This window comes from Canis aureus, chromosome 15, assembly GCF_053574225.1.
Source record: "Canis aureus isolate CA01 chromosome 15, VMU_Caureus_v.1.0, whole genome shotgun sequence".
Classification (NCBI taxonomy): domain Eukaryota; kingdom Metazoa; phylum Chordata; class Mammalia; order Carnivora; family Canidae; genus Canis; species Canis aureus.
The window spans coordinates 35,244,397-35,270,637 of NC_135625.1; the positions used below are offsets into that span (position 1 = coordinate 35,244,397).

Below are 26,241 nucleotides of genomic sequence, written 5' to 3' on the forward strand. Positions count from 1 at the left end.
GCAACCTTGCAATCAAATAGGGAGCCATTCTTTATTTTATTTCCTTTCATTTAACCAGGCTCACAATTCATTTTTTTTTAATTTCAACAAAACCCTAATATTTAATGACATGAGAGTTTATAAAGCTCCATGTTTTCCCAACTTTTTATCAAATCTCTTTTTTAGAACCTGTCCTTTTCTTTGTCTTCTTTCAACACAAACATGGTAAATTGTCAAAATATTATCTTCAAGGATATGATGAGAGACTCATTTTTCAAAGAGTGCAGATTAATATATTCTATCTCTATACTATGCTCTAGTTCTCTTTTTTTCCCCTCCTCTTATTTGTCTGTCTTCCTTGGACAAAATTAATCTATTTTCTTTTCTTCAAAGTTCTCTTCTGAATTCCCATACAGTATTTGGCCACCTCCCAGTGACTTTCCTATTCCTATGCAGACAAGATCCAGAGTAATTCCAAAGCTGTGGCTCTAGTCTTTTTCTAATCTTTAAAGTGCAATAGGAAGCATAGGACTAACCCTCTAAATTAGTGATAGTTCTATTTGGATCTTTAGTTGTCCATAAACCTTCCTCAATCCCACTAACCCTTTTGTAGTTTCTAAAGTGTTGGTTACTAGTGCCCCCTCAACACCAAAAGAAATTAAAATAAAAACAAAATTAAAAAAGCCTGAGCAACCTCATAGTTTCAAACGAGCCATAAAACCCAGCATTTTGACTTCTGCTTCTACTCTGACATTACTTGGTTCTTGTTCTGATTTAAAACTCTAGTTTATATCTAGATTTTAGTGAAAATTAAGACTTTGTTTTTCTCTTTCATACTTGGTAGTGTTTTTTATAAAGTGTAACCAAACCAGTCTTGACTTATTTGCTTGTTTGTTTTTAAACAATTTCCTTTCTCTTTGTGACCCATAACCTTCCCAGCTCCCAACATACACAAAATTTGAAACTTGCTCACTGATCCCTGCATCAGTGAACTCTGTCTCATATCCTCCCTTTCTCATTTTGGAAGATTTTGATGCTCTCCTGTGGTGTCTCAGTGTCTGGTCACTCTAAGTAAGTAGAGTCGAACTCAGAGGGAAAATGTAAAAAGAATTTCCAGTGTCTTTCTCCAACAATAGTTTTCTTCCTGGCATTACCAACTTTATCTCAGAAGACAGTGGTTCATCAATTCTGGGCTCTGAAAAAGATACTCTTCATGACTGCAGTGATTTTTCTCTGCCTTGTTTATAGCACTTAGAATACCACCCAGTACACACTAGGTTCCTAATCACTACTCTGTGAATGAATGAATATAATCCATAGATATCCTTTTATGAATTGCAGAACGATTTTTAGTTTAAAAAAAAGGTCAACATTGTTAAGTCAAAAGGCATTTTCATGCTGTAGAAGTTGACATTTTATGCATTTTAAATGGAAAATGAGAGAACATTTTCCTCCCTGAGATTATATAAAAACAAACAAACAAATAAACAATGGATTTGGCTCAGCCAGATGAGGAACACGAACACTTTTGGAAGAACCATCATGATGGCTGCCCTAGGAGAACCTCAAGTTCTGTTTAAACATGTGTTGGTTTGTGATGGTATTTTCAATGTCATTAGACTGGTGAATGTGAGAAATATGTAATCACTTTAGTTGCTGAGGTCCATCACTCTGTGTTTCATACAAACAATAAATTATTTTAATTTATTTTTTTAAACTAAACTCTATGCCCAACATGGGGCTTGAACTTACAACCCCAAAATGAAAAGTCACATGCTCTACCACCTGAGCCAGCCAAGGAGCCCCAATTCAATGCATTGGATGTACATTTGGTGGCCTGAGGAATGGCGTTTGTATCCAAACCCAGCATGACATTATAATACTTGACAGAACATCAAGAGTTACAAGTGTTCACCTAAGTGGCATAGAGATCTTGTAGGACTTGTAGGACTATGTGAAAAGACTCCCATCATATTGCAGGGCAATGTATTGGATGTTAAGGTTGAAAAATTAAGGAGAATCTATTGTCTCCCAGCTTCCTAAGAAACTGACTGGTTTGGGATTTCTTACCATGCCTGCTTTTGCCCCACCAGACATTATCATTGACTCAGTTTCAAGCTCAATGTAAAGTGCAATGTGAACATGGCTAAGAGATTATTCAGAACACTGCTCTCCCAATGAGAACGGTACCCTGTGGGAGCCTGGATGGCTTAGCAGTTTAGCGCCTGTCCAGGGTGTGATCCTGGAGTTCCGGGATTGAGTCCCACATCCGGCTCCTTGTATGGAGCCTGCTTCTCTCTCTCTGCCTGTGTCTCTGCCTCTCTCTGTGTGTGTCATAAATAAATAAATAAATAAATAAATAAATAAATAAATAAATAAATAATCTTGTGAGAGAGAGAGAGAGAGAGAGAGAGAGAGAGAGAATGGTACCCTGTGAGAGAATGAAGCTAAAGTTAGAAGTCTAGATTTATAAACAATGGTCTTGGACACCAGGAGGCAGTGTGTTTGCTACTTTGTTAAATAGGGAAAAAGACCTGTGCTTCATCTTTGGGATGTTAAGAGAGATGAATGAAATTCAGAATGACTGTGGCAGTTAAAAAAAATACCTTTACAGAATCAGACCTATAAATACAGAGAACAAACTGGTGGTTGCTTTTTGGGACAAAATTACCTTTTGAGAGAAGGGAATGTGAGAATGGGCAAAATGGGTGAAGTGCAGTGATAGATCTGGGATTCCAGGCATGGAATGAATAAATCATAGGAATAAAAGGCACAGCATAGAGAGGATATAGTCAATGATATTGCAATAGCATTGTATGGTGCAGATGGCAGCTAATGTGGTGAGCACAGCTAATGTATAGAGAAGTTAAATCACAATGCTGTACCCTTGAAAATAATGTAACATTGAGTGTCAACTATATTCAAATGCAAATTTTTTAAAAAGTACTTCTATATTTCAGACTTATGTATTTGTTTGGACTCCAGTGTTTCTTTCCTGGGTTTCAAATATAAGACTGCTACAGTCACATCACATAAAGAGACACAAAGTGTCAGTGAGTTATTGCTTTTCTTCTGAAATTGGAACAAATATAGGTGACTAAACTATCACTCAGAGAAACCCTAAATATCCAATAGGTTAATAAATTAATAAATCATAATATAGTGTCCCTTTTCCTCAAGGCAAAGTGAAGTCACAATACTTAAATAGTGATTATTAAAAAAATTTTAATAGCATGAAAAAGGCTTATGGTAAACTGTCAAGTAGAACACAAATTATAATTCAAAAATAAAAAGCTCAACAGGAAATACATTGAAAAAGTTAACATGATAGGACCATGGGTAGCTTTTTTCTTTTTCTTTATGTTTTGTAATTTTGATAATAAATATATGAAATTATAAGGAGGAAAAACAAACTTTTTTAATTTTTTTTTATTTATTTTTTTTTCAAACTTTTTTTAATATTAAATTAATTTTTATTGGTGTTCAAGAAAAAACAAACTTTTATTTCAATTGGCAAAAAATAAATTATTAAACACGTAAAAATGCTTTGAAAATTTTTTTAAAGAATGCAAAATAGGTTTATCTTTATCAGATTACTGAGCAAGATTTGCAAATATAAAAAGTTAATTATCATTTAACCGCATTATGGAAAGCTATTAGCAATTAGAATGACAAATGCTTTGCTTTATAATGACTATAGCAAAATGAATTTGAATACACCTCTCAATAATCAAATCAACACAATTGTGAAAAATAGTTTATATCCTCCTTTTGTTGGTTTGTTTTTCTCATATGAGCTAGTTATTTGTGTACTCCTTTGGCCATAAGTGTATAAAACAATGAGTAATTTCAGTGGATTTATTTACTACTCTAACCACACACCTCCCCTACAAATATTTTCCTGGACTGAATGAAGGCAATTATTCTATTAGAAAAATAGTTCCAATATCTTGGCTCACTGGCCCTGGCCTGATTATTGTGATTATAAGCTATTAACTAAAATCAATGCTATTGGCCACATGATAGCTTAGTTACAAAATGTCTTAATTTTTTTGCCCTCTATTTGCATCTATTTTTTTTCCAAGAGAAAAGAAAAGAATAAATTATTAGAGCTATGTTTTAAGGCTACCCAAATATACTATTTTCCATAAAGCTCTTTTTGTTAAACGATTTTTTAAAATCTCATTCCTTGTTTCTTTTTCTTTATTGTTCCTTCCATTCACTCATTTCCCACAGGCACTTTCTAAAGTAAATTCATTGTTTTAGAACAACTTTAGATTTACAGGAAAAAAAATGCAAGGATAATGCAGAGAGTTCTCATATATGCCACAGCCAAGTTTGTCTATTACTGACATTTTACTTTGGTATGTTATATTAGTTACAGTTAATGAACTAATACTGATACATTATTATTAACTGAAGTCCATAATTCATTACATTTTCTTCATTTTGCCTTGAGGAAAAGGGACACTAATAATACAAATGGCTAACATTTACATGGCTCCTTTGAGGTACATACTATTACAAATACTATATGCATATTAATGCACTTAGACCTACTATAGACTAAATCTATGGAGTCAAGAAGCTGGAGGAACTCTGAGCAAGATAAACCAGAGAAATCCATATCAAGATATATCATAATTAAACTCCAGAAAACTAAAGGCAGAGAAAATAATCTGAGAAGCAACCAGAGAAAACTGACATCTTGCCTATTGAGAAAAACAGCTTGAATAACAGCAGACTTCACTTCAGGTAGTACTTATTTATCTGCATTTCATAGGTGAATAAACTGAGGCACTGGAACATTCAGTAACTTGTGGAGAATAGTGGAGAAGCCAGGTTGTTTGATTCCAGGTTCTGTGCTCTAACTTCATGCTTAATGAGGTCAGGATTCGGCAACCACTATTTTACCATCACATACACTCAAGCTCAATTCACCAGAACACCAATTGTATAGGGTTGTAGGATCAACACCCTATTTAATAATAAAACGCTATTCTTTCTGGAATATTTTTCAAACATATATGTGCTTCATGGAACTCTCCCTAAAGTTTCAGAGAAATTAAGAACTGGTAGAGGATTCAAGTGTCTAGAACCTAGAGAGACTCAACTTAGAAATAGTAACTCTATGCATAACTATTTATAAACTTAAGAATGAACATAACAAGAACCATGTGTCACCAGTAAAATGAAAATAAAATACCTACAGCTAAAAGAAATAAAAGAAGATTTAGAGACTTCCACTTCAGGGTGTATGAAGTAGATGTGCTTTTTCTTGTCCTTCCTTCTAATTACAACTAAAATTCCTGGACACTATATACAAAACAAGCATAGAAAGACTGAAAAATAGAAAGAAGGCAGACAGGCTGGAGAATATTAGCACCTGAGGAATGAGATGAATTGCAAACTTCCTGAATTTGATCAAAAGTATGTACAAAAAACATGTTGGTGGTGGGTTTTTTTGTTTGTTATCTCTTATAACCCATTTTTTGGAGCTAAAGAAGCTGGCAACCTGGGAATGCAAACTGCACAGACCAACAAAAAAAAAAAAAAAACAACTATCCACAAAAAGTCTACTATCTGTAGCCAAAGAAACAGAATGGGGCAGCCTAGAAAGAGAATACTTTTAAATAATCTACTTTGGCCAAACACAAAAGCATGGGCCCCATTTATATAGTAAAGAGCAAGTAGAAAGTCTAGACTTCTACTCCAAGAAGTTGCAACAAAGTGCCACAACACCCTTACAGAAGTAGTGTCAAAGAAGGAAGTATGACCTTTGTTACTTTCATTCCTACAGAGAATTAAAGAAGCCTTAACTTCAGTGTTATGGGAGACCACCTGGAAAGTCTGGACTTCAACACCTCCTCAGGATTGATGAAGCATTCTTTCCCCCTCCTAGGGAGTGCTGTTAGAAGAAGTTTACTGAAGAGTTAACATTTATCATTACACTTAGCAATGAGGCCACATTTACCATGCTGCCAGTAGGACACAAGGGGAAGAACTGGACTTGAGGTTTGCCCAAAAATAACAAGGTTCCTGCTACCTTCCATGCAAACAAGGCTGAGTGGGGAATCTGGACTTATATTTTCACCTGACACTAAGAAGGTAATGTCTTACTTCCCACTGCCAGAGAGATATTACACAAAGCCAGAAAAAATAGAGGCTTAAATAAAACTAGTCTCATTTAATCCAAATGTCCTGGATTAAATAAAAAATAACAAGTCATAACATGATTGAGAAATATCTCAAAACAAATGAAAAAAGACAATCATTAGACATCAACACTGAGATGTCAAACATCTTAGAATTATCTGACAAAGATTTTAAAGAAGCCAAGATTACAATGCAATTCTGATGACGCTTGAGACAAATAAAAAAATACAAAGTCTTGAGAAAAAAAAAAAAAAACAGAAGTTATATAGAAGAACCAAATAGAAAATTTAGAACTGGAAATTACTATAACTGAAATGCAAAATTTAGTGGATGGGCTCATCAGCAGGACAGAAGACACAGAGAAAGAATGAGAGGATAGGAAGATAGAACAATAGAAATTACCCAGTCTAAACAACAGAGTGAAAATAGACTGGAAAAGCTGAACAGTCATGGAATTAAAATAAAATATCTAATATTTGTGCCATTGGATTGCTGGAAAGAGAAGGGAAAGAGTGTGTGTAGGGAGGAGTTGAGAAAGTATCAAAGAAATAATGGCTGAAACTCCTCACATGTTGCAAGTGACATAAACCCACAGATTCAAGGAATTTGATGAATCCCAAATAGGATAAACCAAAGAAAGTCTCATCAAGATGCAGCATAATTAAACTTCTGAACACTAAAGAAAAGGAATATGGAAAGCAGTCAGAGAAAAATATATGCTATGTATAGAGGGAAACCAATTTGAATGATAGCATATTTCTCATCAGAAACAATTGGAACCACAAGGAAGTAGCAACATATGTTTTAGGTGCTGAAAGAAACCAACTGTCAATACAGAATCCTACATCCAGGAAAAATATCCTTTAGGAATAAAGTGAACATCAAGATATTCAAGGATGAAATAAAATTAAGAATTATCCACCAGTGTACCTATGCTTAAAGAATGGCTATAAGAACTTCTCTGGACACAAAGGAATGATAATGGAAGGAATCTTGGAATTTCAGTAAAGAAGAGAGAGCATGGTTTGAAAAATCTGAGTAAATACAACAAATTTAACTTCTCCTCTTGAGTTTTCTAAATTATAACTAATGTTTAAAGCAAAAAGATAACACTGATGTGGTTCTAAGTGTATTTAGAGGGAATATTTAAGACAACCATATTAAAAATGAGAGAAGGTAAAAGAAAATGAGACAATGGGTAAAATGACACACCAGTAGACTATGATTAATTATACACATATAATGTAGTAACTAAACCAACCACTGAAGGACAAAGATTGGCAAAGTGAATTAAAAGATGTGACATGAAACTCATTTCAAGATACAAGAAACTCATTCCAAAGATAATGATAGAGTCAGGTTCAAAACAAAAAGAAAGAAAAAATATATCATGAAAACAATTTTTAAAAAGCAGGAATGACTATGTTAATATTAAAGTAAACTTTCAGAATAAGGGCAATTACCAGAGACAGAGATAAACATCATAAAATGGTGATACTGTCAATCCATCCAGAAGACAGCAATCATGAATTTGCAGCAAGCACAGTTGGAACATATGTGAAGCAAAACTGATAGATCTGAAAGGAGAAATGGACAAATCCACTCATTATAGTTGTAGAATTCATCATCATCACTCAACAAATGATAGAGGACAGAAAAACCAGTAAGAATATGGTTTTTTACATGAGACAATAGGATATTTATAGAGCACTGATATTTGATACTTATAGAACATTGCACCCAAAAACATCAAAATGAACATTCTTCTCAAGTACTTATAGAACATATAGCAAAATAGACCCTGGAACATAAAACAAACCTCAACAAACTTAGAATTGAAATGCTACAGATGTGTTGTCCAACTACCACAGAACCAAACGAGAAATCAGTCACAGGTTATCTCCAAATACTTGAAAACTGAACAGGTGTTTATATGACCCATCGGCCAAAGAGGGAGTCTCAGAAGAAATATAAAAAATACATTGAACTGAATGAAAATGAAAACACAACATATCAAAATTTGCAAGACACAACTAAAGCAAGATCAACAGGGAAATTTATAGCCCAAATGCATACACTAGAAAAGAGGAAAAGTCTCATATCAGTAATATCAGTCTCATATCAGTAAACTTCCACCTCAAGAACCAAAAAGAAGGGAAATTAAAACCAAAGAAAGAAGATAAGAGCAGATGCCAATGAAATTGAAACCAGAAAAACAACACTGAATGAAACAAAGGATGGTTCTTTGAAAATATCAATAAATTGACAAACTTTGAACAAGGCTGTCAAAGAAAAAAGAAAGACTTACCAATACCAAAAATGAAATGGGGGTTATCACTACTAATACTACAGATATCAAAAAGATAATAAGGGAATACTATGAATAACTCTATACACATGAATTGGAAAATTTAGACAAAAAACAAAACACAAAATTATTAAACCTCTATATATTAGAAAATAAAATTAAAAGACAAAATAAAAATTACAAATATACTTGGGGAAAATAACAGTATATAAAAAAGAAAACTGCACACCAATATCTTTTATGAATATAGACACAAAAAATCTTTAATAAAATATTAGCATATCAAATTCAGCAATAAATAAGAATTATGCACCATGTGCAAGTAAGTCTTATTCCAGCAATTTTAGAATGATTTGATATAAAAAAAAGAATGAAGGTGATATGCAATATTAATAGCTAAAGAAAAAATATCACATATTCACCCTAATGCAGAAAAAGCATTTGACAAATTTTGACAAAATTCAATACTCATTCATAATAAAAACTCTCAGGAAAAATAGGAATAGAGGCAAACTTCCTGAATTTGATCAGAAGTATGTACAAAAAACATCCTTACTGACCCTTACTGATGAAGCCCTCCTAAGCTTAGGAAAAAAGCAAAGATGACAATTCTCACCACTCTTATTCAACATAGAGCTGAGGTTCTACCCAGTGCAATGAGGCAAGAAAGGAAACAAAAAGACATACAAGTAAAATGTATGACTGCATACCTAGAAAGTTGGATTTTTTTAAGACCAAACTATTAATACACAGGACAACTTGAATAAATCTTCAAAATGTATGCTGCATGAGAAAAGCCAGTCCCAAAAGATTCCATACTATATAAGTCCATTAATATAACATTCTTGAAATGACAAAATTGTAAAAATGAACAATAGATTAGTGGTTACCAGCAGTGGGAAGGGTATGAGTGGTAGAGAGGAGTTGTGGATATAAAAGGGCAGCCTGCAGGAGGTCTCTGGTGATGGAAATGTTCTGCATTTTGACTGTGTCAATGTCAATATCTTGTTTGCGGTATCTTACTGTAGCTTTGCAAGATGTTACCATTGGCAAAAACTGGGTAGATGGTGTGTAGGATTTCTCTGTATTATTTCTTACCAACTGAATGTGTATCTATAATTATCTCAAAAGTTTAATTTTTAAAAAGATTTTATTTATTTATTCATGAGAGGCATAGGTAAAGGAAGAAGCAAGCTCCCTACAGGAAGCCTGATGTGGGACTCAATCCCAGGACCCCAGGATCTTACTCACTGAGCCACCCAGGTGCCCCTAAAAGTTTAATTTTTTAAAAAAGAAAGAAATATAGCTATATAGATCACTCTTGGCTAAAAGACCAAATATTGCTAAGGATTATTTTTGTTGTAATTAATGAGCAGACTTTGTACAAGATAAATCACAATCCCCTAAAATTTATATTATAATTTGACAAAATGTAAAACCTCTTCTATTAAAAAAATATATAAAATGAAAAGATAAACAAGGATGCCTGCCTGGCTCAGTCAATACAGTATGTGACCCTTGATCTTGGGGTTGTGAGTTCAAGCCCCACATTGGATATAGAGCCTACTAAAAAATAATAATAATAAATAAATAAATAATAAATAAATAAATATTTTTTTAATTACAAAAAGGCTTTTTCAAGTAAATACTCAAAACTAGCAAGCAATAGCAATAGGCAAAAAATTGGACAGTTTATGAAAGGGAAAATATGTATGGTCAGTAAGATTATGCAAAGTTTAATACCCTTAGTTATCAAAGAACATGAAATAAAACAGTATTACACATGTCTCAAGTCTCTAGCAGAGCACTGACCAAACTGTGAACCTTTCCACCCCACCTGGAATTCAATTTGCTAGATCATTTTTCCTCAGTAATCTAAATGAATTCATAACTATTCTCTCTGAATACATCCATTAGAATAATTTACAGGATACTGTACTTCCCTTGACTTCTTGGCCTAGACAATCCTAATTTGTCTTCTTGGCCTTCCTTAAAATAACACTAGGATGTTAGTTGGATATTTCCTAATTCCCAAGTCTCTCCCCCAGGGAAGAATGATGGAGTCTAGGAAAAGGGCCTGTAATACAGATCTCAGAGAGGCGCAGGTGTTTATAAGAAATGATACCTCCATTAGGCACATCCCACACATCTCTCCCAGCACCGGGTGTGACACTCTCAGGAGCCTTGTTACGGCTGGTACTCTTTAGCCGTAGGCCAGTATGTACAAAGATATGGCTACCTTCTTAGTTTCCAAATTTTGAATGGGCTTCATGGTTTTGTTTTTCTCCTAAGCTATGTCTCTCTATCTTCGTCAGTTTAGGCTGCTATAACAGAACATTATAGACTGGATGGCTTTAAAGAACAAACATTTATTTCTGTAGTTTTTGGAGGCTGGGAAGTGCAAAATCAAGGTACTTGTCATTTGGTGCCTCATGAGGGCCTTCGTCCTGATTTGCAGATGGCCACCTTCGGGCTATATCCTTACATGGAGGGGAGAGAATCATTTCTCTTCCATCTCTTCTTGTAAGGATAGCAATGTATTCATGAGAGCTCTACCCTCATGACCTAATGACTTCCCAAAAGTCCCACCTTCTAATACCATCACATTGGGAAAAAGGAATTCAAAGTGTGAATTTGAAAGGGACACAAACATTCTGTATATAACACCATTAGACTGAGTTATTACCAGACAACACAAAGTTTCTCCTTTTAGTCTATGACAAATTTGAAAAAAGAGAAGGAATTAGACTTATGGTCTGAGGTTGGGGAGTAAACAGCCTGACCCCAACATTTGCAAGACCCAGGGAGCCACTTGTATACTATGAGCTTCAAGGCATTCAATACAAGACAAGCAATCTTGGCCTACAATCTCCCACCTCTGCCAATATCACACTTCTCAGATGAAAAGGCTAGATTCAAATGGAGAGTTCCTGGGTGCCTTAGAGTTCTAAGCCAAATATGGCAGTTTTGAGAGAGTCAGTCTTTTTCCACCCAAGCCCTACCCTGCAGCCTGCATCTCTCTGTCCTCTTCCCATTCTGAGCTCCATCTTATGTTACAAGGGACCTCAAGAACATGCATGTGGACACACCAGCTGTGGAGTTCTGCACTCTCTCTACAATAGCCAGTCTTTGGTCATGGTTCCTTGAGTATAGATAGGCACATCAACTTTGCAAACTGCTCTTTGGAAGTAGGACATGGTAAAGGCCCTGCACAGGCCCAGAAAGTGTCTGGACAAAGAATTCTGAGGTTGCAGTACCTAAAGCATGGTCTAGAAGGGAATGGTATGGTCTCTGCATAAACAAATTTTTTTGGCCCCAGGACTGGAGGGCCATCATGAATAGCTCAGCTAAGAGAGCACAGTGGAGTTTTCAGAAGCACAGATCCCAGAGAAAAGATGCTTCTTGCCAGATCTAGGGGTAATTTTCCACAAAAGTGGAAAATTTTATCATTCAATCTGTTGACTATTCAAACATGAACAATTTGATTGGTTTCATTCCCATCCACTCACCCAAAATGATCTTAATGAATCACTGTCCATACTTTATCTTCTCATAACTTAGGCATTACTGGGGAAAGTTGAGATAGATCTGAAAGATTTGGCAGGTACTCTTTTTCTTTCTTTTATGTTTGGAATGGGTGGGGGTAAGGGAGATACAGAGATCAGAGGCTCAGAGGTGGAATATGGCTCTGTTTTTATTATTGTTGCAATATGATGGAATGCACAGCACTGCTAAGATGGTAACCAAGGTATTTCTCTTCTATTTATGCCCCATCTCTATCCTAAAAGTATGAGACAGAACTATTGTTCATTATAATTCACCTTATTCTTCTAAGCTTTTGTCATCATACAATGTGTTTTCACACACAGCATTTTATTTCATTCCTGTATAATAGGTTGCATTTGAGAATAACTCTGATTTCTAATTTTTGGATCAGTAATAATAAACAACTTCACATACTCATTGGATGAATATATATTGAACACTTTTTATGCATCAGGTACTATGTAACATGTTGCAAATGTAAAGTGAATAAGATGAATGATTGTGTCCTCATTAAATTTACAATCTAGTAGGAAAAACAGACAAAAAGAAAAGAATTATTTTAATAAGTAGCTTTAACAGGGATAAAACACAAGAGACTGAAATGCAAAATATATAGTGGCATAGGTGAAACTATTTCAAGTCTTTACTTAAATAAGAATCCCTTTTTAAAGAGGCCTTTTCTGACCTTTCTACCAAAAATAACAATCATTCTACTCTAGCATTCATCTTCTTACCTGTATTTTCTCATACACACACACTCACACATATATTTGTTTAATTATGTTGGTTTTTTTCTCTCTCTTCTCATATATAAGTTCTATGAGGATAGGAAGTGGTACCTTTTTACTGTGATGGTTGTTTTTCTTTCTCTTCTGGGACTAGAATAGTGCCTGGTACAGAGTAGGTGTTCAATAAAAACTTATTTTTAAAATTTTTTTTAATTTTTTTTTATTTATTTATGATAGGCACACAGTGAGAGAGAGAGAGAGAGGCAGAGACACAGGCAGAGGGAGAAGCAGGCTCCATGCACCGGAAGCCCGACGTGGGATTCCATCCCGGGTCTCCAGGATCGTGCCCTGGGCCAAAGGCAGGCGCTAAACCGCTGCGCCACCCAGGGATCCCTTTTTTTTTTTAATTTTTATTTTATTTTATTTTATTTTATTTTATTTTATTTTATTTTATTTTATTTTATTTTTTACGATAAAAACTTATTGAATGAAGTCCCAATAGTTCATTTTTGCTTTTGTTTCTTTTGCCTTCGTAGATGTATCTTGCAAGAAGTTACTATGGCCGAGTTCAAAAAGGGTGTTGCCTGTGTTCTTCTCTCGGATTTTGATGGAATCTTGTCTCACATTTAGATCTTTCATCCATTTTGAGTTTATCTTTGTGTATGGTGAAAGAGAGTGGTCTAGTTTCATTCTTCTGCATGTGGATGTCCAATTTTCCCAGCACCATTTATTGAAGAGACTGTCTTTCTTCCAATGGATAGTCTTTCCTCCTTTATCGAATATTAGTTGACCATAAAGTTCAGGGTCCACTTCTGGGTTCTCTATTCTGTTCCACTGATCTATGTGTCTGTTTTTGTGCCAGTACCACACTGTCTTGATGACCACAGCTTTGTAGTACAACCTGAAATCTGGCATTGTGATGCCCCCAGATATGGTTTTCTTTTTTAAAATTCCCCTGGCTATTCGGGGTCTTTTCTGATTCCACACAAATCTTAAAATAATTTGTTCTAACTCTCTGAAGAAAGTCCATGGTATTTTGATAGGGATTGCATTAAACGTGTATATTGCCCTGGGTAACATTGACATTTTCACAATATTAATTCTGCCAATACATGAGCATGGAATATTTTTCCATCTCTTTGTGTCTTCCTCAATTTCTTTCAGAAGTGTTCTATAGTTTTGAGGGTATAGATCCTTTACAAGATAAGAAGCTTTTGCACAGCAAAGGATACAGTCAACAAAACTCAAAGACAACCTACAGAATGGGAGAAGATATTTGCAAATGACATATCAGATAAAGGGCTAGTTTCCAAGATCTATAAAGAATTTATTAAACTCAACACCAAAGAAACAAACAATCCAATCATGAAATGGGCAAAAGACATGAACAGAAATCTCACAGAGGAAGACATAGACATGGCCAACATGCATATGAGAAAATGCTCTGCATCACTTGCCATCAGGGAAATACAAATCAAAACCACAATGAGATACCACCTCACACCAGTGAGAATGGGGAAAATCAACAAGGCAGGAAACAACAAATGTTGGAGAGGATGCAGAGAAAAGGGAACCCTCATACACTGTTGGTGGGAATGTGAACTGGTGCAGCCACTCTGGAAAACTGTGTGGAGGTTCCTCAAACAGTTAAAAATAGACCTGCCCTACGACCCAGCAATTGCACTGTTGGGGATTTACCCCAAAGATACAAATGCAATGAAACGCCGGGACACCTGCACCCCGATGTTTCTAGCAGCAATGGCCACGATAGCCAAACTGTGGAAGGAGCCTCGGTGTCCAACGAAAGATGAATGGATAAAGAAGATGTGGTTTATGTATACAATGGAATATTACTCGGCTATTAGAAATGACAAATACCCACCATTTGCTTCAATGTGGATGGAACTGGAGGGTATTATGCTGAGTGAAGTAAGTCAGTCGGAGAAGGACAAACATTATATGTTCTCATTCATTTGGGGAATATAAATAATAGTGAAAGGGAATATAAGGGAAGGGAGAAGAAATGTGTGGGAAATATCAGAAAGGGAGACAGAACGTAAAGACTGCTAACTCTGGGAAACGAACTAGGGGTGGTAGAAGGGGAGGAGGGCGGGGGGTGGGAGTGAATGGGTGACGGGCACTGGGGGTTATTCTGTATGTTAGTAAATTGAACACCAATAAAAAATAAATTAAAAAAAAAACTTATTGAATGAATGAGTCAGTCAGGAAAAGACTTCTTGAGAAGAAAACATTTAAACGGAGACCTAACAATGGATCCAGTCATGCAAGGGGTAGGTGAGGTGGGAGGAGAGCTTTCCAGGTAGAGGAAAAAACAGATGCAAAGACCCTGAGGCAGGAAAGAGGTTGACATTTAAGGAACGGAAGGAAGGTCCCTGTGCTGGAAGCCTGTGTCAGGCAGTGGATGGAGCTGAGGTTGGAGACAGGGGTAGGGCAGGGTTGTACTATGTTGATAGGCCAAGGTAAACATTGGGTTTCACTGTAAATACATGGGGAAGAGATGTAAGCAAGGCAGAAATACAATCATATGATTTGGGCTTAAACATAATCACTCCTACTTCTGTGTAAAGCATCTACTGGAGGATGACAAATGTGTAACCAGAGAGACCAGTTATGAGACTTGTATCAAGAGTAATATTAGCCAATATCTATTGTGTGCTTACTTTTATCAGGCACTGGCATAAATGTTTTATATGTCATTTTATTTAAGTAAAATTTTAGCTTAATAAATTGATAGATTCTCTCAATATTCTTCAAATTATTGTTCCTAAGTTTCACTTTTCCATATTATAATCTACTTTAGTATAATATAAGATAGAGCAAAAAAAAAAGAAAGAAAGAAAGTCATTACATTAAGGTTCTATGTTAGTATTTAATGGAGCTCCAAAGAGCACCACAATTTTAATGCGTTCTTCATCTTTAAAATTTTGAGAAATGTTCCCATATATATTTAAGAGTTACAACTGATACGTAAGCCTTTGAAAATGGTATTTGGAAGAGAATAGTAATCCAGCAATCTTTGGGATAGTCTGGATTAGGGGATATTCTAAAGTGGGAATTTAGTTGGGAAACAGATAGGGTAATCCAGATATTAGGTGACAAAGCCTAGACTAATAGGACTGTAGTGGGAAACAGGCAAAGAAGATAAATACAAGAAAAATTGCCAAAAAATAAAATGGAAATAATTTTATTGAATATGGGGAAAGCATGAGTGAGAAAAATTAAAGATGTCTTCAAGGTTTTAAGAAAGAGAGATGTATATAGTAGATACCCTGCCCAGATCCCCTTTATGTGCCCATTGCATTTATTCCCTAATTGCATGGGTATCATCTTTTGAGGCCCACAGTTATACTCTTGACTGGAAAGATGCCTTCGAGGATTGTCCTCAGCAGAGACTGGAGCTGACCCTTCCCCAGCTGCCAGAGGGGTTATGGGCCTCCTCCAAAGGCAGGTACAGCTCATGCCTGGCTGATTTGGGATATGCCCTCAAGGGGAAACAACTGGAGAAATGATTCATGCTACCCTGTAAGATCAGGCTGAGGATTGTTTTCAGCTGAAACCACATCTTTGCTTAGCTTCTGTTTCCCTCACTTCCTTCCAGATTTCTCCTGAGAGCACTTCCTCAATGCATCACTTACACAAGAATCCTTGTCTTAAGCTCCGCTTCTATGGATACTGACCCAAGACAGAAGAGTTTGGAAATCCTGGACTGACAGAGAAGGGAAACTTAAGAGAAGGGTGTTAATTTGAAGTTGTTTCATAAATACTATCAATCCTTACCAACATAGTCCAAGTTCTTTTAGAGCACCCATCACACAGGATGTACCCTGCACACAGACTCACAGCCAGTGGAGGAAACTGAGATCCTGAAGAAGTAAGGCATCTTTTCAAGAACGTTTGATCTAAAATTGACTTTCTGATATCACTTCTTTAACTAGAGACCCAAATGCCCATTGAAGTCCTAAGTGCATTTTATCTAGTGACCCAACTTTAAGATCTAAAGACTTTTCAGGTGGAGAGTGGAGAACCCATGAACACCTACGGATCAGCAAAACATCCCCAACAATTTTTCAAGTGTTTTATTTTTGGCAAAACTCAATTTAACTCATTTTGCAAGCACTCTTCCCTCCAGTTTTTAAACCCATGGGTATTTCAAAGGAAATTTAATCCATATGTTTCTGATTCATTTACATTTTAAGTCATAAAAATGTTATTTTTATAAGAGCTGTTTGATATCCAAGAAACTTTCTGAGCCTTTTAAAAAATCTCTTTAAAGTATTGTTGGTTGGAGCCAGGGAGCAGACATGGTGTGTGATGCACCACCCGAAAATGCGATCCAGACAGACTCAACCATAGACTGACCTCAGAACAATGCTTGCCACATCCAGCCAAAAAAATAATGGCAACGAGATGATCAAGAAAGTTGGTCTGGACACCAGAGAATCCTTGTGAAACACAAGAGAAGCCAATGGCAAATGATATCAAAAATTAAAGTGGGATTCATTAGTGTGTCATTGATGTGTTTGGGTAAGGACCGGACTTTCATACATTACAGCAAGCTATCATTCCTGGTAGCTTTCAGGAAGATCTGCAGACTTCTACAGGACAAAGTCCAATATTACCACCCAAATATTTTATGTGAAGAAAATCGTGCCTTTTCTCAGTATTGTATATAATAGTAAAACATCAAAATAACAACATCCAAAGGACCCTTCATTAATTTACTGCACATTTTTACAGAGTACTAGGCAGTGATTAAAGGGATGATATAAATATGTATTTAATGATACAGAAAGATGTTTGTGACACATTTCTAAATGAGAAATATGGTGAGAAAACTGTAAATAAATAATATTGGCACCACATTTTTAGTTAAGAAAAAAATATAAAAATATGTCTTTAAATATGCACATGAAAACACTAACACGGAATTGTGGTTAGGATAATTGATAGGATTGGAATGTTTTTCTTTGCTTAGCTTGGTTATGTTTTTTAGCTTTTCTACAATATGTATTGTGTAAGTTAACAAAAAAAATTTACTTTGCACTTGAAAAATTGTGTGGAATAGTATTCCTGCAATATTGTGAGAGAGCAATGCCCTTCTTTTTCTCCTCATTTCTCCTGCTCAGGAACAATAGTGCATGAGGTCCAAGCCGGAGGGGGTGCTACAGCAAGCATGGATGATCAAATCGTCTGAGATTGCTGGAATGCAGTTGTTCATCTGGAATGGCTGAATCTATGGTGACCATGCTTTCTGAACCCCAAATTGGTCACACGATCTACATGTGGGGGGGGGGGCAGTTGTACAACAGGATAGATTATCTTAAATCAGAACTGATCTCAAAATTCTAGGACATATGGTTGTTCTGGCTACCAGGCACGTTGCTTTAGAAAGAAAGAAAAATTCTAAAAGGCAACTTAAGGAGCACACTGAAGGATAAAATAATGGCTGGTAATTTATAAAACTGCAGTTGCTTATACTGAACATCCACTGAACAAGGAGAACTCTTTTGATTCTCCCTCGTGTAGATGTAGACAGCATTTTAAATCGAAAGGACTATTACTTTCACATCTGTTGGCATGTATTCAGTTGCTGTCTGAAATACTCCCTGCACAAAATGTGCACAACTGCCAATATTAATTATCTCATAAATTCTCCTGAACCTGTAAAATAAATGCTTTCTCCTCAAGAGCCACTCTCCCTAATATCATGAGCACCCCATTCCTCTCCCCTTTACTACTATCCCCACCAGCCTCAGGGCTGGTCGTGAATCACAAGCCATTTTACTTTCTGTTCAGCTAGGGCCCTAAAGACCCTCTTTCATCATAAAGACAGGGGAAAGCAAAGCAGAAACATCCTTTTCTGAGCCCCCATTAGTAGAGAAAAGTTAGATAAATAATCCTTAATGTTTTCATTAAAAAAAAGTGATTCCACAGTATTCTAATCAAAAGGAATAGGATAAATAGAGAATTCAATTAATTATTCCATAAAATTATTTTAAAACCCTGGAAAGACTCTTTCTGTTTTAACATTCTATGATGATTTTATTTAAATATATTGTATTCTCACCTTCTGAAATGACTGAATTCATTTTAAATAGTCACTAACTTTGAAGCCAAAAATGATGAAAAGCTTAACCAACTGGCCTGTCGTGGTTAATCAGACTCTCCAACAAACACTTTCTGCTCAACTCACAAGAATATAAGCTCTCAGTTCCAGGTACTATGGGACAGTTCTCAAATGCTGGCAAATGTCTCTTCCAATAAACACCATTTTCTTTAAAAGTTTATCAGGATCCTAGTTATGGATAAATATCATGTAGAAGCAATGTCCTCTCCATATGGGATCTACATAAATGAACATCAAAAGTCCTTCGTCTCACAGCAAAGCAATGGGATGACCTGAGAAAAGGTGTGTGTGTGTGTGTGTGTGTGTGTGTGTATGAGAGAGAGAGAGAGAGAGAGAGAGAAGTTGATTTGATCTTTGATATGTTCATCCCCCAGTATAACCATTCATTCATTTGTTCGTTGAATAACTAACTTGAGAATCCACTAAACCAAAGCCATTAGGTTTTGGGAACATAGAAATGATTGAGACAAAATCCCTGCCCTCAATTAGTACTCCAGCAGCTGGACAAATGAACCAATTAAAATATGTGGGACAAGCCATACAAAACAATGAAAATCGTATGAGCTATTATGAGAGGGAAGGTAATGTTCTCAGAAAAGTTGGCACTTGAGATAAGCTTTAAAGAATAATTAGGAGTTAGTCAAACCAAGAGTGGAGGGCAAATGGAAAACCTGTGTGGATGCAGGAAATGAATGGATGCATGAATTTTTGGTTCTTCTTTGTCAATGAGAATCATATCCCTACCAACCAGAGCTGGTGGGCTAGATCCTTCTTCCCCAAAAAATATTTAAAAAGAGCTAAGCTCTGATCAGATTTATATTTAAAAACAATCTATTAGAAAAATACATTTTGGTTTACTTAATCAATGCTCCTCATTCTAATAAGATAAATCTTTTTAAATCAAAAGTCCAGTGTTATTTTATTCTACTGCTGTGACCGAGTCATGAAGCTCAGACTTTTCTGGAAAGCAAATGAGAAATTGTGCAATGTTTGAGGATACTGTATATTTTAAATATAGAATTACATGTTTGAAAAAGCATGGACTTAGTCTTGAATTCCAGCTTCCCCAAATAACAGCTGTATGACTGAGAAAATTAAGTTTTCTGAGACTCAGTTTCCTCATCTGGTTTATTAGTGGTAAAGATTTTTTTCTCAATTTAATTTCTTCCATATTTAATATAGCTGTTGGGAGAATTAAATTAAAATAGTGTCTATAAAGGCCCTGATATAGTATCTGGTACTAGTGCATGTTAATTCTATTTCCTTTCCTTTTTCTTAGGAATGGGGGTTCTGAACAGGGAAAACAAGATAGTCATAACTCATCATTTTGAAAGTACTGCCCATGTTCAGGCAACACTGATATTTGCTTAGTTGGTCTCATGTAAGTCAGCCAAGTCTGACTCAGTCTGACCATGTTCCCTTTCACTAGCTGGAAAAAAAATAATAACATTTAGTTATGAATCTTGGATACCAAGAGAGAGCTAGCTCTCACCATTTCATTTACACAATGGAGAGACACCTGCAGCGTAGCTTGTAGAACAGAATAAAATTGTTATAAAAAAAAATATCTCCCATGGCAGCAAAGACACTTACAGTTAATGAGCTAATAAATATTGTCAAGTGACCTTTCTCTTGCCAAGTATTAAATCGTAAAGAGAGGGGGAAGGGAAGGATTAGGACTGTGTATTTGCTATAGAGTTCAAATTCTGGGCTTCTTCTAGCTAACTTTTATTACTATTGACCATATTTTAGGCTTGTCAGGCCACTAATTCTCACACTGCTGGACACTGCAAGCTCTCTAGGGCAGAGACCCTTGCCTTATAGGCCTGTGTTCTGATGGAAAGCAAAATGTTCTTTCTCATCTCAGTAATGGACCTTTCCATGTTTGTGTCTCCTGCTGCCAGTGTAAAGGACGGAGATTGGTCTTCTCTGCTACAAAATTAGCTATGTTCAGTCTCATTTCTCTCTAGAAATTGTTATGAATGCTTGTTCTCAATATTTGCTTAAAAATACATAGATTTCGAAGTTCTAATCCTGATATGTCATTCTAAATACCTGAGCTGTTCTAAGTCGTTTTACTTTTAGTTTTTGTACCACAATTTTTTTTTTTTTTTATGATAGTCACAGAGAGAGAGAGAGAGGCAGAGATACAGGCAGAGGGAGAAGCAGGCTCCATGCACCGGGAGCCCGGTGTGGGACTCGATCCCGGGTCTCCAGGATCGCGCCCTGGGCCAAAGGCAGGCGCCAAACCACTGCACCACCCAGGGATCCCCTTTGTACCACAATTTTATGTGTGTCAAATACATTCACATTAATCACATAGAATACAAATCACATATCATTTGGTAATATTAAAGAACATATATGAAGCCAGTTGAAGTGAGTGCTTATGACAGAGCACAAGAGCAAGAGAGGTGTGAGGAGATAGAAAGGGGAAAAAATGTGAATTTCTTTATGTAGGTTGGGGATGATCAAGGGCAATGAGGGTGTGATTAAATCAACTCCCCGCACCTGCAGTCCAAAATGATAATGTTTTAAACGCTACTGAGGGATAATGCTGAATAAGGCAACCATCACATTATATAACCAAATGGCTGATTATAGGTATTCTGATTCTATCAGAGGAAACTTGGGGTTTGTGTGTGTGTGTGTGATACTATTTTTTATTGGCTATGCATAGAGATTTCAGTGTTTTCACTTAGAATCAGTATTTAGACTTATGAAGAGATAGCCAGTTTCTGGAATATGAAATTAGGAACAAAACACAGCCAATCATTTCAAGTTGGACTGATGCGGACCAACCATCCTTTCTCACCAATTCTCTTTTGAACCGACTGTTATTACAACTCACCATTTCGTCAGTTGCTAAAGACAGCTAATGTGGTAATTTATTTATTTTTTTAATGTGGTAATTTAAAATGATATTCCCAGATTCTTAGATACACCTGCCTTCAAAAAGTAGAGCCGAATTCCCCTCACCTTGAATATGGGATGATTTTAGTGATTAATAGAATGTGGTGAAAATGATGGTGTTAGACTTCCAAGATTAGGTAATAAAAAGCATTATGACCTCTCTCTCACTCTCTCTCTCTCTCTCTCTCTCTCTCTCTGTCTTGGACTGCTTTCTACTTTGGGGAAAATTAGTGCCATGTTGTGAGTATTTTCAAGTAACCCTATGGAAGGAATCCCCACTCCCCTATCCCCCCTCCCCCAACAAGGAATGTAGACCTCCTGCCAATAGCCATCTTAGAAGTGGCTTCTCCAGCCCCAGTTAAGCCTTCAGATGACTCCAGTCCTGGCTGGCACTGTGTCTGCCTCCTCCTTATAGACCATGATCTGAAGACCTAGCTAAGCTGCTTCTAAATTTCTGACACACAGAAACTATGAGACAATATACTCTCTTATTAAGCCATGAAATTTTTGGCTAATATATGATGCAACAAACAGTAACTAATAGAGGTAGATTATAAGATGTATTCCTGTAACTTTTCTGAGGGATATGAGTTCATTAGCTGTCAGATATTACTTTGATTTCTCTCCTGCTTGCTTATGGATTGCAGAATCAGTTTGCTTTGAACACTTTCATTTTCCCCAAAGAAATGGTGTTTTCCTTTATTCTCCCTATAGTTATTTCAATGCCTATCCCTAAGAAATAACAGAAAGAGCATTTTATTTGTGGGCTCCAGCCTTCAAATAGATCTGTAGGCAAAGGTGCAGTCCCAAAGCAGAGTATGATTACACTCTTCTTCCCTTGAGACCTCCTTTGAGTTCTCTGTCTCAATTGTCAGGTCCTCCCGATGAGACAAAGACCAGCTGGGTGGGAGGGCTTGCTGCAGGGAAGGTGCACCTGTGAAATGATTGGGTTGGGAACCAGAAACAAGGCAAGAGAAGTCTTGCCTAAGCCTGGATAAAATGACTTGTTGCTTCTAGAATGGAGAAATGAAAACTAGTCATTGGGGCCCTGGACCACAAGCAAAAGAGGGATAGAAACCTGCCTTCTCTTGAGGTGGAAGCTTAAGATTTGGCTAATGGGGAAACAGAAGTGAGAAGTCCAATGACATCAGGTGTCTTGAGTCTCATTACCTCCTTCTTGAAAATATCCTGTTTCTTCTTTGGTCTTTGGTGAGATCACAAACCCCTGATTTTCCTCCTACCTAAGTTTTTGAACCTTTACCATCTCCTCCTCCACTCATGGATCTATACATTTTGTGATGTCTCGGGTTTTATCTTGGACCTTTTTCTTTTCCTATGCATTCACCTTAGGTGACATCACCTTGACCCGTGGCTTGAAAAAAAATCTATATGGCAATGACCCCAGATTGCTGTCTTTGGGCCCTCTAGAATCCAGATACATTCTTCATATCTCCATTTAGTTGTTTAAAAAGGAACTTACCCCACAAAAATTCCCACCTCACAATAAATGGGTTGTTTCGTCAACTGCCCAAACCCCAAATTTGGAAGTTATCCTTCATCCTCTCTTTTCTCTTAACTCCCAGATTTAAATCACCAGCAACTCCTATTCAAACTTACTTCCAGATGTACCCTTTTCTCTCACCAGGCCTGCTGCTTCTCTTCCTCTCAATGGTTCATTTCCTACATAGTGAAGCATAAACATAAACAATGATTCAAATAATATCTTCTGATTATTTTGGACTACTCTGAGAACAAAATGCAAACCTCTCACCATGCTTTAAGAAGCCCTCCATAATCAATAATCTTTATGAAGCCACACACTCCCTCCTTCCAAACACACTGCCTTCCTTCTCTTCTTCAAACACATTAGACACCTTCTTGCCTTTGGAATTTCACACTGGCTATGACCTGCACTTGAATTCTCTGCTTGCTGATCATTGCATATCTATATCTGGTTTCTTCTTGAGATTCGGTCCTTGATTCTAATACAACTTCATCAGCTCAGTCATTCCCAGCCAACTCTATGAAGTGGCCAGCCAGCCTCTCACCATGTCACCAAATTCCAGCTGTTTGCATAGCTCCATCAAAAACATCATGATGGATATTTTACTTGCTTATTTTGTTTTCTGTAATTTTTTCTTCTTTTCCTTGTATATGCCCTTCACCTATAATAGTTTCTGGCCTAGAGTAAGGATTCAGTTAAATATTCATAAAATAATGAATGATGGACTGTCCCAACATGAGGCTCAACAATATTCCCCAAATCTCCCCACTATTAATTTTTTGGTGAAATTCTTTTATGATTGGCAGTCAGCAATTTGGAAATGAGCAAGGGTTTGTGTCTGATCTTGGGTTTTTTTTTTTCCTGAGAAAAATATAGAGCCTCATTTCCTGGAGGGCTTGGTGACAGGGCTGATACAGAGGCTGCCATATGGTACATTGGTATGCACCTGCCATGACAACAGAGTTTATGCCACTCATTGGGATAGAGAGGAAAATTACAAAAAGTGACTGGCTGCAGAGGACTTGACATTTTGCCTCAAAGCTTTAAGAGAAAAAAGAACTATTGAAAAAGTATACATATTAATTGGCACATCACATATCTCCCCCAAGTAACACTAATTTGAAAAGAAGGGAAAAAACCTTCCAACATTTGTTAAGAGCTGAACACCAGGTACTTTTACTTTATGGTGTTCAGCAGACCAAATTCCCACCCTGTGTACCATCCAAAATCCATATGTGTGATGTGTATGTACTAATACCTGGAGGTTAAGCTCAGAGCCACAACAGAAAAGGTAAACAAGAATGTTTCTTATTTATAGTTATGTTTACACTTTTAGCTTCCAGGCAACTTAATTATTTGATTTTAATGCATATGTCCTTGTTAGGAGCTATCAGCACCTGACAAAATTGACCTAGCCTAATGTCCTGGTTTTAAAGTACAGCATGTCAAGCAAAAAGAACACTAAGAATATTTCAGTCTGTTTTTTAGAACAAGGTTCCAGAGAGCTTACATCACTTCTCCAAAGTTCTGTTAACTCCATAGCTGAGATGAAGTAGAACACATGTTATAGAAATGTAAACACGCTGTAACTTGCTCATTAACATATTAAGAGTGAAGCTCTAAACTCAAGGCAGCAATTTTGAAATTAGAAACATTGAGTTCAATTAACAGAGGGGCTTTCTCTACCTCATGAATCAGTTCCCTCTGTGATGTAAAATTTGGACATACGGTCCTACATACGTATATCACATATATATTGTCTTTTGCCTTTTTTTCTCTGACCTTGATTTTAAATTTAATAGTCACTGCATTGCAATGCTAGCCAAGCTGTATTTTTCTTCTAGGCCTTAGTTTTCAATCTGAGAGTCAGTGAATGACTGTAAAACATTTAACAGACATAAGGCTCACACACAGTGCTTTTTTAATGTAAAGCTTTTCCAGGGACTGGTCAAACATTACAAATGGTAAACAATTTAAATGGCTTAAATAACTTCCACCCGTCTTCGGGGTGCCTGGGTGGCTCAGTGGTTGAGCGTCTGCCTTTGGCTCAGGGTGTGATCCTGGAGTCCAGGGATTGAGTCCCACATCAGGCTCCCTGCAGGGAGCCTGCTTCTTCCTCTGCCTATGTCTCTGCCTCTTTCTCTCTCTGTGTCTCTCATGAATGAATAAATTAAAATCTTAAAAAAAAAAAGCAAAAACAGAAACTTCCACCCATCTTTCTTGGTAACCCAGCTCTCTAAGGAACACTGACATATACAAAAACTATGAGTATCAAGATGATATTTAAAAATGTCAAGTTGCTTTAGGCAGAGGTATTTTAACTATGTAGATGGCTGGAGAGGTCTAAGGCTAAATATTAAGTCAATTTTTAAATACTACCCATACATTAGAAAACCTTAATCATTTCATCTAATTTTTAAATTTTAAAGTTGTAAATGCTTAACAGTAGTTTCTTTGGCCTGGAGAAGAAGAGAAGAGGGGAGAGGAAGGAAGAGAAGGTAAGACAAAAAGAAAAAGTAAAAATGATTAGCTAGACTTCCTTGTGCACAAAAACAAAGAGACATCGTAAAAGAATGTAAAATAAATACATGTCTCGAAGCTGAGGTGACTGTGATATCTGGCTTCCAGAAGCTGGACATTAATGTTGCCACTGTTGGTGGCACCAAAATTTCTATACAGAGCAACTTAAGAGCAACTGTTCTGCTGGAAGCATCCACTAGGAGCATGTCCTGCAGCTACATTTGCATAGCAAGCTCAGCATTCTTACCTTAGATCCTTAGATCGCATCTTTGTGCACATGGCCTTGGGGCATCGATAAAAAGTCGAGAGATGAAAGCACCTGTCACAAATGCACCTCATCCCTTAGATCTGCCACTGCGGTTTGAATATACATGTACCTCATCCATACTCCTTATAATGGAGAGACAACAATTAGCACAGGAGGCTAGAGATAAAGAAA

The 26,241-nt window shown here is 36.5% G+C and overlaps 1 long non-coding RNA gene across 1 annotated transcript in view; it reads right to left on the bottom strand.

Annotated features, from left to right (window-relative positions):
• LOC144284502 (uncharacterized) overlaps positions 1-26,232 on the bottom strand; it is a 57,878-nt gene extending 31,646 nt beyond the window's left edge. Inside the window, exons 1-2 of the long non-coding RNA XR_013352934.1 lie at positions 26,050-26,232; positions 23,396-23,458 (exon numbers count right to left, since the gene is read on the bottom strand). This is a non-coding gene — a long non-coding RNA (uncharacterized LOC144284502). The remainder of the gene's footprint in view (positions 1-23,395; positions 23,459-26,049) is intronic.
• Positions 26,233-26,241: the final 9 nt, after the last annotated feature.